The sequence below is a fragment of the Carlito syrichta genome, unplaced genomic scaffold (assembly GCF_000164805.1).
Source record: "Carlito syrichta isolate Samal-C Ts95f unplaced genomic scaffold, Tarsius_syrichta-2.0.1 Scaffold308488, whole genome shotgun sequence".
NCBI lineage: Eukaryota > Metazoa > Chordata > Mammalia > Primates > Tarsiidae > Carlito > Carlito syrichta.
The window spans coordinates 628,480-644,398 of NW_007252584.1; the positions used below are offsets into that span (position 1 = coordinate 628,480).

The 15,919-nt window shown below is 35.4% G+C and overlaps 1 pseudogene; it reads left to right on the forward strand.

The window, feature by feature from the left end:
• The first annotated feature begins 14,979 nt into the window (after positions 1-14,979).
• LOC103267897 lies at positions 14,980-15,408 on the forward strand (annotated as a pseudogene).
• Positions 15,409-15,919: the final 511 nt, after the last annotated feature.

The window sequence follows — 15,919 nt, forward strand, 5'->3', positions numbered from 1 at the left end:
AAGATCAAAAATAACATACCATGTTGATGAGAGTATGCAGGAATTAAGCTCGCTCATACGCTACTGATGGGAACATATATTGATACAATTTTTTGGAGGCCCATTTGACAATATCTTTCAAAACTAAAACTAAACATATTCTAATGGCACAGCAATTACATTTCTAGGAATTTATCCTCAGAAACACATACACACACACATAAACACAGTGCACACATAACGTAACATTGCAACATTGTAAAAACAAAAGAATGAAAACAGCCTAAATACATATCAACAGGGGCCTGGCTAAATGAATTATGGTACATTCAATTAAATATTTTAAGCTAAATGAATTATGGTACATTCAATTAAATATTTTAAGGAGATAGAAGTAATATATGTATATGTAGTACTCTAATACAGTATTTCACAAATTTGACTATGTTATTTTCCAATAAATTAAAACTATGCTTAAAACTGTATTTTAATTAAATACTATTTATAACTTTTTTTACACTGTGGTTCTACATAAGATTATATTTTTAAAGTGGGGTTATTGTTACTTAAAATTTTTGAAAATCAACTAATTGAAAAGTACAAAAGTACATGGTAGAAGTTATTGGTCCTGAAGACATCAAGCAATTTCTTTTTTTTTTGTTTGTTTTTAAGTTGGAGTCTCACTCTGTCACCCAGGCTGGAGGGGAATGGCATGCTCACAGCTCACCACAGCCTCAAATTTCTGGGGTTCAGGTAATACTTCTGCCTCAGCCTCTCGAGTAGCTGGGACAACAGGCATATGCCACCATGCCCAGTTAATTTTTTGACTTTTTTTTTTAGTAGAGATGAAGTCTCACTATGTTGCCCAGGCTGGTCTCGAACTCCTAGGCTCAAGTAATCCTCTTGCCTTGGCCTCCCAAAGTGCTTAGGATTACAGGCATGAGCCACTACACCTGGCCAACATCAAGTTATTTTAAACACTGTCAATGACATGGAAAACTTACAAAGGCTGCTTGCAGGCTAAACAGTGTTGATACTTTGACAAATTGAACCTTCTTATCAAGTCTCCAGACTCCTGGTCCTTGTAGTTGTAGACTGGACATTTCATGACAAAGATTGTAAAACCCAGTTTTTTCTCACAAAGCCAAAGTGTCAGATTTATGGTTCACGCTGACAACTTTTGTTTCTTCAATTAAAAAGATCATCCTCTGCTAGATGATCTCTGAGGTCCCTTCTAGCTTTCAAGTTCCAGAAGTTCATTTCTAAACAGTTGGACCCCTTCAAATGGAAAATTAGCACCAAAAGACTCAATAAATAAATGTCAATTCATAAGGAACCGACAAAAACTATACACAGCCTTCCCTTTTCTCTTTTCATTATGGTTCCAAATCACTTACCATGCTAAGTTTCTGGAGCAATTGAGTAAAATCATTTTGGAACACAGGAAGGAACAGAGTGATTACCTTTCGGCATATTTCAGAAAAACAGCAAAACCAGAGGGGAACCACTGCTGGCCAAACAGCTGGTGATTAAGCTAGTCCTGTGAGGACCACTTATGTTAAAGGAAAAAACAAATAGTAATAATGACAAGACAGTAGCAACTTTGCAAGGTATGGAGAGGAAGTCTGGGATATTTTCCAAATGTTTTGGGAGGAAGTTACTTTTATTTACAGATATATTCTTGTCCTATTTAAAATACAGATGAAACTGAAGAAAAATCAAGCTGAAAACCGTGCGCTTCCTCAGTTATTTGTGTTGCTGACTTTAGAAGGGTAAGTAAAATTACTTTGATCAAACAAAATAATAGTAAAAAATACAAGTGCTTTCATCAAGGTCATTAATTGATGATAAAAGCATTCAATAAAATTCAAAAGAGATTTGAGCACCTGACAAATAATAATGATTTAATATGTTTTTAAAAAAAGGTACATGGTTCTTTCCCTCAAGGAGATTACAATTAAAACACACATATATGGTTAAGAGCACTTTTGAGTAACAGCTCTCCCACACACTAACCTAACACTGAGCTGCGCAGTCTCTTGAAGGCTTGATTTGTTTCTATGTTCTCGTAAGCTGGAGACACATGTGGCTACGGGAGGGTTCCCCCCACCAACTGCAAGTTGGTATCTTTTCCAACACCAGTTCTCAATTCTGACACTAGGGTGTTCACAGGTTTAAGGGCTCAGTCCCACAAGACTGCCTTCACTTCAGATGCCAATTATAAGTTCCTGGTCACCAGGCTACACAAGCTATGGTCCAATTTGGCTACAAATTCAGGGGTTTCCACAACCCCCTCTCCATAATTCACTAGCATGACTCACAGAACTCAAGGAAATACTCTACACATGTTTACTACCAGTTTCTTATAAAGCACACAACTCAGGAATAGCCAAATGGAAGAATAGGACAAGGTATCAGGGGTGGGGGAAGAGTTTCTGTGCCTTCAAGGGGTACAACACCCTCTCAGTACCACCTCTATGTGCTTGGCAACCCACAAGTTCCAGAGCACTGTCACTTAAGGTTTCATTACATAGGTATGGTTGATTAAATCACTGGCCATTGGTGATCGAAAAATCTCCTTACCTTTTTCCCTCCCTGAAGTTCTGGGGTGAGGTTGAAAGGTCCAACCCTCTCAACATGCCTCTATCTTTCTGGTGACCAGGCCCCATCTGAAGCTCTTTAGGTGGCATCTAGCTGGTATCATTGTATTAGCATACAAAGACACTCTTATCACACAGGATGCTCAAAGGATTTTAGAAGCTCTGTGCCAGGAATGAGGACTAAGGCCCAATATAAATTTTTATTATACTACACTATCCCATTGAGTTCGTGTGAGGATCAATGAACTACTACACACATTAAACATTCAGTAGTCCTTAACACATAGTACGTGTCCAGTAGTATTCTTGTATCATGGTAATACTAACAAGAAATGTAGCATTTACTGTGAATTACATAAAAAGCTGTGAATCATGGCACTCCCAATATATGGCAGAATGACAAACAATTTTGAATTTCCAGATTTAATAAATTCAGTTGAAAATCCTTAACTCTTAGCTTGCCATGAGTTGGAAATGTCTGTATTGCTCTTGATGGTTTATTAGGGGACTCCAAAGGCAATACCTCTACCACCACTATATAGTGGGCTAGTTCAGTCGCTATGACATGGTGGGGGTTTGGGCAGAGAGGAGTGGTAGTAGAGACTTTGTCCCTAAAGTACAGAATTAAATATTTCTAATGTTGGATTTCTCAAAAAGTTCACTTAAATCTCAATTATAAGTTTACTTCCAGTGCCTGAAGTCTTCAAATGAAAAACAGAATTCTATAACCCTGATTTAAATAAACCTACAACTACATCATATTCTTACATTGCTCTTCCTTGATTATTTTATGTTGTGGAACATTTAACATTTTAATGTCCTAATGCGTATTTCCAAAAGATGGAAATTTTTAATCCTCTTCCCAGTTACAGAAAAACCTTAAACCTATAGTCACTTTAGTATACTTCCCTCTTCAAATATACTATTAAATAAAGTCTTGTTGCAATTCATCTCAACTTTTTAGGTTTCATAATTTCACTGTCAATCCAGTCTTTGAGAGGTGCTTTTTTTTTTGTTTTCCCAGACTAGAATTCCCATTTCCTCTAATGTTCCATAATAGAATTAAGTAACATTTGAATTTTAAAAGGTCAGTTAGCAGAAAAATACCACTTAGTTTTATCATCTTAATATCAGATCAAAAGAGCTCAAACAAATCATTTCATTTTCCACATTAGTATAGCTATGAAGTGGTCTGAAGGTTAAAAAGTTCCCATTTTTAAAATTAAATACACATATGAAAATATAACTATATTACCCAGGTTAATAGATCCCAGTCTTAAGGTCTCAATCCTCAAGGTACATACTCTTTTCTTCTCTCCCATGAGTGCCCCATAGCTTTGGAAACATTCACCTCTACTCTCTCTACGGATTTGATACAACTTTAAGAATGTAGTTTCTAGAATATTCGAGTCTGAAAGGAGATGGTAATTTTCTAGTCCATCTCCTGAATCCAGTGTACCAATCGACTCTATATCTTCTTCAACCAAGTTTGAACAAAGTGATGTAAAACTTGGTACTCAAGAAAACCCAACTAACTCCAACTTCAGACGGTTTTAATTGTTAGAAAATGCTTCCTCACCTGAAATCTGCAAAGCCACTTCTACCTCTCTGTAGGGCAACACACAGTGACAACCTGAGCACACCCTAGATATGGCCCCAAGCAGAGGGTTGAAGCCCAGGGAGGGGCCCAAGCAGTGGCCAATCCCAGATGTCCCCTTCCCCTCAGGCTCCATGCCTGGACATGCAGGTCATGCTGAGGTCCTGGGTGAAGTACTTCCCCCACCTGCTGACCACAACTTGCAGCTATGCACAACGTTCTTGAGCACTTCCTTGAGGCAGGTGGCCCTCCAGCTGGTTCAGACCAGATGAGACACACCTGAATCAAGGTCCATAACCTTTAGTTACCTTTAGTTCACCTTTAGTTCAAAAAATTCCACCGCTAGACAGAAATCACAGCCATTTTGTGTACAATGTATGAAGTATGTTCTCAACCACACCTGCACACTAGAGACCCAACCTTTTTACTCTTAACCCCACATGTTGCCCCACATAAAATGCTATATAACCTGTGTGCCTTTTATAACTAGGAGCAGTTTTTTTCCTGTCTAGCCAGCCACTCTTGAAATTCCAAGTCTTGTCCTTTGTCTCTGAGTCATTTTTTCAGCCTCTCAGACACAGTGCCTTCCCTTTTGGGGTCTTTGGGGGTCCAGCACCACACTCTCCAAACCTTAGTTTACTTATCAGTAAAGTGAAGAAGTCCTAAAATCTCAGTAATCATTAAAGCACTAAGAGTCTAAGATCTACTCCATACATTTTCAACAAACATGTACTGAAAATACATTATGGCAGGCCTGCTGCTCATATACACAATATTTAGCCTGACCACAATTGTTATCTACAGTCAGTTCTACCACTTAAGACAGGGAAAAACAAGAAAATTAACTAGTCTTTCTTTTCCTCTTATGCTCTAAGACATTCAGAGATTTTTTTTTTTTTTTTTTTAGGAATTAGAAAAAAATAAGTAGAATCTTGAGACCAGATAAAGAGAGAGTGAATAAAGTAGCGAATAAGAAGAAATCTTTGCCAGGCATGATGACTCACACTGTAATCCCAGCACTTTGGGAGGCAGAGGCAAGAGGATTGCCTGAGTTCAGGGGTTCAAGACCTGCCTGGGCAACTGGCGAGATCTCGTCTCTACAATAAATAAAAATTATCCAGGCATGGTGGCATATGCCTGTGGTTCCAGTTACTTGGAAGGATGAGATGGAAGGATCACCTGATCCCAGCAGGTCGAGGCTGCAGTGGTCATGAGCATGCCACTGCACTCCAGCCTGGATGACAAGAGTAAAACTCCGACTCAAGGAAAAAAAAAAAAAAAGATGTTTTCATCCATAAAGTAATTCACAATTTACTCATTCAAGAAAATAATAATCAAGCACCTATTTGGTAAATGTGAGTGATACATTTTCCCAAAAAGGTTTCAATAAGATGCCTTGGTTGAAATAAACCAATCATGTCAAAAATTTACTAAATTTTATGCAAGTGTTTTTTTGCAAAAAAATTCTAAAAATGATAATCACAGTATATATTCAATCCTTTAAAATGGATCACAAAAGGAAACTTCAGTACTCTCATAATGCCATCTATGATACCAAAATAGCTAGAATGAAAAGACTTAATTTCCTAATTTCATAATCAAGTTAAAGCTATGTGCCATTGAGCCTGACCTTCATGCAAGCAAAAAACTGAGAAAGTAAAAAAAAAAAAAAAATTGAAAATTAAAAGATAGACATGTCAGTATAAGTCTGGATCAGGCATTTTAAATGCAAGTATAAATCATGTAACAGGTTGTAAGTTCCAGCTACTAGTGCTGAATCAGACAGAACAAAGTCTTCCTGTTATGATGTGAAGAGTTATTTGAAAAGCAGAAAAAGTTATTAACTTCTACTTGGAAAACCAAGGAAAATTTCCTTGAAGAAATGACATCTGAATTCATTCTTGAGATAAGAAGTTTAGTAGATAAAACAGGTATTAGTTGATAAAACAGCATATTATGAAAAGCTTGTACAATCACAAGGGGAAAAAAGTATTTGGAGAATACAAGTAATTTAGCTTATCTGAAATCTAAGGCAAAGGTCCAGGAATGGCAAGAAACAAGGCACAGACTAAATCATGAAAGGTCTTATATATACCATACAAAGGAGTCTAGGTTCTGCGGCAGACTAGTGGTTTTCAAATATTGCCCTGAATAACTCAAGGGACTTTTTGAGAAAGAAACACAAGCAGTGTTCCCACATTCCCATTTGACTCCAACTAGACATCAGAGTTGTACTCTCTCTAAATGTTTAAAAAAATCTAATTTATACATTGTTTTCCCTAGTTAAAAAAAGAATAGTAGCACCAAAATGGTCATGCTCAAGTTCCAACTCATCAAACTGAAACTTAAGTTGTTACTTGTAAGATTTGACCTTCTGAGAAATCAGGAGAAAGGTGATAGCCAAATCACATTAAATCAACAAGATTCTCTAAAGGAAAGTAGACTTAAAATGACCAATCCACTATTTGATCCTTAGGCCTGTTTTCCATCAATTTTTTCTGCCTATAAAACTCACTCTTGTTTAGTTCATTGGAGTCGCTTCTATTTTTTAGACTTGATCCTGATCATCAATCACTAATAAAAGCCAATCAGATCTTTGAAACTCAATTTGTTGAAATTTTTTTTTTGACATCCTATATTTGAAGAAAGGATTCAACTGCTTTACAAGAAGTTTGAAGGCTACTGCCATAAACAACAAGAAATCAAGAGAAGTTCATAGTTGAGTACTTTATCAGTGTTATATTTCAGAAAAGTCACCATGGTGGCAGGAAGAGAGTTAGGGTGGAGACACTAGTAAGACAGCTACTAATTCACAGAGGCTAAAAATTAAATGATGAAAACCTAAAATAAAAGAGCAACAGTGAGAACAAAGAAAGGCAGACTATACTCAAAAGACACAGTGACAATTTAAAAATAGTTGATGAATGAAAAATAGAAAACTCCAGATAGTTCTAAAATTTCTGCCTTGACTATTGGGTATATCAGGACACTACTAACTGAAACTGAGAGCACAGAAGAAGCATATGGGAAACAATATTACATAATTGACAACTATGGGGTCTTTATTTGTTATTTATTATGTGAGATTTTACACTGTACAATATGGAGATATCATAGTAGCTGAATGAATACAAAGTTAAACCTTAAGTCAACAGTAAAGAACATAAGCCATATAAATTGAGAATATGAAAAATTCAGATTTAACTTAACTTAATTTCCAATTGAAAGGCAATTCATGAAAAATATAATCTGCTCTAAAGGTAAAATTGCCTGTCATGTATTTTCAGGCTCCACAACGGAAAGTCACTTTTCAGATTAATTCATTACAATCACATCCTTGTAGAATCCTTGGGGAAAATGCCTTGTAAAGAGATTCATGGAATCATGGCATTTTGATCTACCCAAAGACAGAAACTTTGGAATCATCTGGACCAATGGTTCTAAAACAATTTGGAATAAAAGTTCAGTTTGTTTGTTGGTTTATTTTTTCAATCCCTTGTGAACTGTATTGCAAAATACAATAAAAAATAATGTAGTGATGGTATAAAAGTTACTAAACTCATACTCACTTTTGAAATATTTTTACAAAAATAAATTTAATACTTTTTAGATTCAATATTTTAAACATTAAAAGAATCCAGATAATTCATAACCCAAACAGGAATTCACTGACGCCTACAGAAAGAAAACAAAATTTTAAACACATAGCCATTATTTTCAGGAAAAATCCATGACTTATCCTTTTTACACTAAGATTACTATATCACTTTCCTATCAAACATTGTTAATTTCTCACTACCTACCAAAAAAAGTCCAAACTCATAGGCCCTGATGTCAAGGAAAATAGCTAAAAACACCTCTTTCACTTGCTCACTCATTCAGTTACTTCTCAAATACCTGTTGAATGCCTATTAAGTAGGTGAGGTAACATCTCATCTGACCTTATTTTACAGATAGGGATGACTTAATCTGAAATTAAGTGTAACCTTTGGCAACTGCTCATTCTTGTGAATTTAACTATAATCTTTGGAAATCATTCACTTGCCCCCTATAAGAATCCTTGGCTCCAAACCATTTGCATACTCATCAACACCTAGAACAAACTTTGCAATTCCCTACTTCTGTACCTTCATTTGTTCAGATCATTTCTCCAACTCTAATCTCAGTCTTTGCTGGCTGAAATGTTAGCCACCATTTTAAAACAAGTGAATTATATTTGTCCTCTCTGTCCAGTCAGAAGTTATTCTCCAAAAACTCTGGGGTTTTTTCTTTAGTTTCTTAGGATTAATTAATCAATTCTCATGATTATAAAGTATAAAGGACAGTCTATAAATTCTTATATTCAGCACTTACATGACATTCATCACATACTTCAACATTTTTTGTTTGTATACATAATCTATTTCCTTTAGGTGAATCACAATTTCCTTGAAACTAGAAACCATATCTCTACAGTATCCTAGACCATGCTTATAAAACAGGCACTCAAAATAATTTTTTTTTCTTTCTAGAGCCAAGTAGATAAATTCAACTCAGGTACTCTCAAACTTTCATGTTGGGGTGGGAAGAAGAGGAAGTCACTTTTATTTTCTTTCCTATCAAATCATTTTATGAAGTATTATTTTATTAAACTTTGCATGTCAACTCTTTTCTGCCTATTAACTGAGGGAAAACATAACAGTAATCCACATTTCCAAAATAAAGATACAGGGAAAGGAAAGAAATGGGCTTGGGATAAACTATTCTAACAATTCATAAATAATTGAGAGCTGAATATTCATATTATAACAGTAACTGACAGAAAATGAACTTGTAAGCAATATTACTGTCAATTATTATCTGTATAGATTATCCATAGCACATTTTACTTTATACTTCCACAGTACCAACTAATTTACTTGTGTTTTTAATTCCACACAAATGACATGTAAGGTACTTTGAGATGCAAACCATCATTTTTTTGTTCAGGGAATCATAAAGGCTAAGAGTCAGAGTAAACCCTACACAATTATTATAGCAAAGAACAAACAGAGCTCATATCCAGGTTTCCAAATCAGCTTCTGAGGAGCAGCGATGCTCTGGCTTGACTGAAGGACTCTCTCCATTCACAACAGTAGGTGGGAAAATTAGATAGCCTCCTGGTGACCATAGAGCCTGCTTCTCAACAAATCATTTTCCTTGAAATCACTCCTAGTTTACTTAATCAAAGACACAGGATTCAATGCTTTAAAGAAACACACATACATTCCAAATTTAAATATTGTTTGTTAGCTGCTGTTTTCAATTGTTCAGGCTAATAAACTCTAAAAAAATTTTAAAGTGACTTTTTAGTTTGTACACTTTGATACGGTATCCTTAGAAGATGAAAAATCATTATTTCAACAATCCAAGACAAATTAAGATGATGAGCAATCGGTCCCAGTGTACTGCTTGTTGACACAAACCCTTCCTCTGCCTGGACTCCTCTTTCTAGTCTTCTGAGAATACTGACTCATCTGGTGTCATCCCCTGCTAACTCTGCAATCAGGAGAAAGTTACTTAACCTCTTTAAGCCTACTTCCTCATTCACCCAAGAGGAACTGATACCACCTACTTAAAGGCTAATAGGGAGGATTCACAATTTTATAAATAAAGCCTCTGATGCATAGTAGCCACATAATAAAGAATAACTATTATTACTAATTAAATAATAACACTAATGAAACACAATAGATGATTGAAATAAGGCTAATACCTTTAGAAAGTGGGATTTATCATCTCAATTATGAGCCTGCACTAAAGATATCTCTCACTGACTGTATAAATGAAACATTTTCATTGTGCCAAGGGCAAATAAAAACCCAAAAAACAAGGATTGACAAATTGAAGAGCATCTAGAAGCAGAACTGCTGAGGTTATTTGTCTGAAGGAAATCAAAGCATTTGGATTGGAGGAAAAGCAAATGTGCTTTAATTATCTTTAGCCTTACATTTCATAAACGACACCACAGAAACAATACACACAGAAAAGGGATGGTTAGAAGACTACAAATGGATGTATTCTGCCTGAGCTATGGAAAATAAAATGAGGCTTCATTCTCAAAAGATAAAACACAGAGAAAAGAGTTGAGTTAGAGTCTAAATTCTAAAGAAATATTGTGTTACCAGTAACTATCAAATGTAGAAAACATGAGGCAATAAAGAATATTATTTACAAAAGACAAAATATATTTTCCTAACAATGTTTCTATAAGTAATACTTTATTCCAACAAAATTAAAACAAAGAGAAGCATTTCTAGAATGGCAGTATGAGGAGCTCTGTGTGGACCCTCTCTCCTCAGTGAAATAATCTTAACTGGTAAAAAGCATAAAAAAAAAATCTTTACAGTCTCCCGAATTTGTCCAAGGGACATATGGCAAATGCAAAAGTATTTATTCAAGAAAATCTACTGAATCTTGGTAAGAACAGTAAGTCTATAGCATCTGAGCCAGGATCCATTTTCTTTATCCTCCCATGTACCCACCTCTAGCTCTAAGCCTAGTGAGTGTAGCAAGACAAAAGTTTCTCCCCAGAAGCGATAGGCTGCCAGCATTTGACATCCCCTGCCACTTCCCCAACCACATTCCATGGTACAGTAATGCTATTCCAGACAAGCAGAGTTGAAGAGCTCCCTGCCTCCACCTAGCCCTCATTCACAGGGCAATAGCTCTGCCCCAGGCAAGGAAAGCTGGGAATACTAGAAATGGAACCAAATGTAAATTCTAGGATAGAAAAGTAAATAACCAAAATGAAAGATTAACTAGCACCCACCTAGCACCCAGATCCTGGTTTCTAATACCATTCTCCAATTAAAGGAACCAGGGTAAAATGGCTGAATCTAGGACTGGGGTTAAAAAAAAAAAAAAAAGTACAGGATGATCTGGGAGCATCTTGTAGTGCCAGAAAGTATTTTTGTTTGTGTTGTTAAAAAGAGGTTATGTCAAGTGTACCTGATGCCAAACCAGGTGAAGTAGGGACCAAAGTGAGGCCCAAACTTTACCTGTACAATGACCACTTGTATACTTAACCCTGAATTCTACCTCACACCATTAAAATAATTTTTTTTTAAAAAAAGAGGCTATGTCAAAGTGGCACTGGAGCTAACTGAAATGGTTCCTAATAGTCAAAGCAAGAACAATTTCAGCAACAAAATAAAGAAGTACTGAATTTTGATTATGATCCAGAATATAAAATATAAATATCCATGAGTCCATGATATAAAAAAAGTTAATAAGTAAATGGGAGAGAGTGAACATATATCCTATGCAGAAGAATTCCAAATAGCTTATGTAGATACCCCATCTTCAATGAAATGAAGCATAACTCTGCACTCGTTAAATATAGACTGTATATTGTGACTTTCTATCAAAGAAGACATTATAGAAAGAGGAAAAAAGAGTAGTTTTACCATAGAGAAACCTGACAAACAGTACCTCAATCAGGTGATTAAGGTCAACATGAATAGTGATAAGCATGTTTATAGCATGTGCCCTTGATATGATGAGATGAAAATGGGACTCTCAAAAACCCACAACTCCAGTCTAATCACAAGAAAAACATCAGACAAATCCCAATTAAGGTATATTCTACAAAACACCTAACCAGTATTACTTAAAACTGTTAAGGTCATCAAAAACACAGAAGTCTAAGAATCTGTAACAGCTAAGAGGAAACTAAAGAGACATGATAATTAAATGTAATATGGTATCCTAGATTGGATCCTGTGACAGAAAAAAAGAAATTGGATAAAAACTGAGAAAATTTGAATAAAGCACGGACTTTAAATAAGAATATCAGTAATCAATAATCACCATCAATATTGGTTTATATTATAATGACTGTACCATACAAATGTAAGATGTTAATAAGAGGGAAAATTGGGTGTGGAGTATATAAGAACTCTCTCTATTATCTTTGAAATGTTTCTGTAAACCAAAAACTATTCTAAATCATGAAGTTTATTTTTTAACACTCATTAGAGGAGGTCAACAGATTTCAGCTGGCAGAAGAAAGAATCGTTGAACTTGAAAATAGACTAATTGATAGAGATTATGCAATCTAAAAACCACAAAAAGTATTGAAGAAAGATTAACAGAATCTCAGGGAAATATGAGATACCATAAAGCAGACTGCAATGGTTAATTTTGTGTGTCAACTTAATGGACCAGAGGGTCCTCAGATATTTGGTTAAATATTATTCAAAGTGTATCTGGGAGGATGTATCTGAATGAGATTCACATATGAATTGCTTGAGTAAAGCAGATTATGGATAGGTTCACTCGATCTGCTGAAGGCCTAAATACAATAAAAGGCTAAACAAGAGAGAATTCTTTCTCTCTGCCCAATAGTCTAGTCTTCAATCTGGAACACTGATCTCCTGCCTTCAGACTCAGATTGGAACTTATACTATTAGCTACCCTGGTTCTCAGGCCTTCATACTGTATTCCTTTGGACTTCCTGGCCTCCATAATCATGTGAGTCAATTCTTTATTTTAGAAAACTACGTACGTGTGTGTGTGTGTGTGTGTGTGTGTGTGTGTGTGTGTGTGTGTGTGTGTGTCCATCCCCTACTGACTCTGTTTCTTCTCTGGAGAGCCAGCACTAATACACACAACAATATACATGCAATGTTAGTACCAGAGGAGAAGAGAGAAACAGAAAAAAATACTGAAGAAATAGTGCCTGAAAACTTCTTAAATTTGATGAAAAAATGTATGTACACATCCAAGAAGTTCAACAAACTCCAAGCAAGATAAATACAAAGTGATTCACATCCAGATACAGCATAGTCAAAATGTTGAAAGACAGAGAAAACCTTGAAAGTAGCAAGAGAAAAACAATCCATCACATACAAAGAATTCTCAATCAGATTAATAGCTGACTTCTGATCAGAAACAATAGAAGCTAGAGGGCAGTAGGATGACACATTCAAAGTGCTGAAAGAAAAGAAAAACTGTGAATCAAGAATCTCATATCCAACAAAACTATGTTTCAAAAGTTATGGTAAAATACAGACATTCTTAAATAAAAACTTGAGAGAATTCATTGCCAGAAGATCCACTTTACAAAAAATACTAAAGAAGTTTTTCCTGCTAAAAACAAGTGACACTAGACAGTAATGTAAATCCACATAATTTTTTGAAAAGGGCCACTAAAGCACAAAGGAGGTAGGTGGGAGTAAAGCTATATTAGTGTAAGGAAATAACAGCAGATGGTAACACACATTCACAGGAAGGAATGAAGAGAACCAAAAATGGTAAATAAGAAGGTTAATATAACAAATGACAAATATATACTTGCTCTTCTTTATTCTCCTAGCTTCTCTAAAAGACAAAATTACATAGCTATAATGTTAACAACATATTCAGGTTTTAACATATATAGACATTATATATATAAATATACATCCATATATATATATATATATATAGCCCAAAATGGAAGAGAGAATACAGTCATACAGAAGTAATGTTTCTATATCTCACTAGAATAAAGTTAGCATAAGTCTGAAGTAGATTCTAATAAGAATGTTTATGGTAAGCTCTAAAGGAACCACTAAGAATATAACTCAATACAATAATGAAAAAAAATCATTAAAGGAATTTAAATGTTACACTTGGAAATATTTCCTTAATACAAAAGAAAACAGTAAGGGAGATACACAAACAGATAAAAAAATATATATAGGAAACAAAAAGCAAAATAAAAGATGTAAATCCAACCATATCAATAACTATATTAAATGTGAATGAATTAAATAATCCAGTCAAAAGGCAAAGATTGTAAGATTGGATTAAAAAAGGCCCAATTACATGCTGTGCAAGGAGTAAATTTTACATTCAAAAACACAAATACAGTAAGTCTCCTAAATACAAACCTTCAAGTTGTAAACTTTCAAAGATGTGAACCACTCATGTCCATCTTGCCCTCCATTTCCTATTGCTGGCAATCCTTCAGCTCTCCCATCTCTCACCTCCTCTCCCTCCCCTAGTCAGTAACTCTTCTTGCCTGTTCACTTGATGCCAGCCCCTGTATGCCAGCTGTTGTACTGTACTACTGTATTTTCTAGGTACTGTACTGCAAGATGAAAAGTATTTTACTTTTTGCATATTTTATGTATTATTTGTGTGAAAAGTATTATAAACTTATTATAGCATAGTACTATATAGCCAATCATGTTAGTTGGGTACCTAGGCTAACTTGTTAGACTTATGAACAAATTGGACTCTCAAAATAGAACTCAATACCACATAAGGAGACTTACTGTAAGTTGAAAGTGAAAGCACAGATAAAGATATACATGCATAAGAGAGCTGGCATGACTATATTAAATTCAGACAAAATAGATGTTATTTTATGTTAAGACAAAAAGTTTTAGGTAAAAGCTAATAAAATTTGAACAAAATATGGACTTTATTAATAATCACTAATCAATAACCAGCAATTGGTAATCAAAAATCAATTACTAAAAATAAAGAAGGGCATCTTATAATGATAAGAATCAATCCATCAGGAAGGTGCAAAAATTACAAACATATATGGACCTGTTGAGAGAGTCTACAAAGTACATAAATACTGAGCCATAGAAATAAGAAAATTTGGATGAGCACAGCAAGAAATAGATAAGGGATCAACTGCAGAGAAAACACTCAAGTAACCTATTCTGAGCAAGATGGCGGACTGGTGGTGAGGCCCGGTCGAGGGATGTATATTGATATTCCTTGAAGCAGAACATAAGAGCAACTTCTCTTCAGAACATCTTTTTTCTCATCACCTGATCCACCATGGCCGAAGCAGCAGTAAAGTGGGTGATGGCAAAGAGGTCTGTCTTAAAGCATTTATTTCCAACCCAAAATGAAGCTTTATATTGTGTCTGTCATAAGTCTATGTACTCTCCTCTACCAGATGACTATAACTGCAAAGTCGAGCTTGCACTGACGTCTGATGGCAGGACGATAGTGTGCTACCACCCTTCTGTGGACATTCCGTACAAACACACGAGACCTATCCCTCGACCTGATCCTGTGCATAATAATGAAGAGGCACATGATCAAGTGCTGAAAGCCAGGTTAGAGGAAAAAGGCAGACATCTTGAGCAGGGACCCATGATAGAGCAGCTGAGCAAGATGTTCTTCACCACCAAGCACTGCTGGTATCCACGGGGACAGTATCACAGACGTCATATGAAACTGAACCCTCCAAAAGACAAATGATCCTGAGGGTCTTGGGAGTCACAACAAAGGCACCCACTTGCTGTTGAGAGAGTACAGCCTGGTGCATTCACTCATGTGGTATAGAGTAAAGTAGTAACAATAAATGTCTTTCATGTAAAAAAAAAAAAAAAAAAGAAACCTATTCTTTGTTCAAGCATGAATGCTTAACTCTGATTTTAAGCTTTATTGATCAATATAAGGTTTCTGGTCTTGAGTTATACAAGTTACTAAAGAATAGTAACATCCCTTATTTTATGAATATATTGAGGAACAAAATCTAAAATTTGTTGCATGAATAAATACAGTTCTACATAAAATTTTTAAAATTCAGGTATTAGTAAACAGTAATAACCACAAACATTATAGTAATTATTCCAATTATCATTTTCTTAAAATGTTATTTAAAAATTACATAGCTGCCGGGTTTGGTGGCTCAGCCTGTAATCCCGCGCCTTTGGGAGGCTGAGGTGAGTGGATTGCCTGAACCCGCGGGTTCGAGACCCGCCTGGGC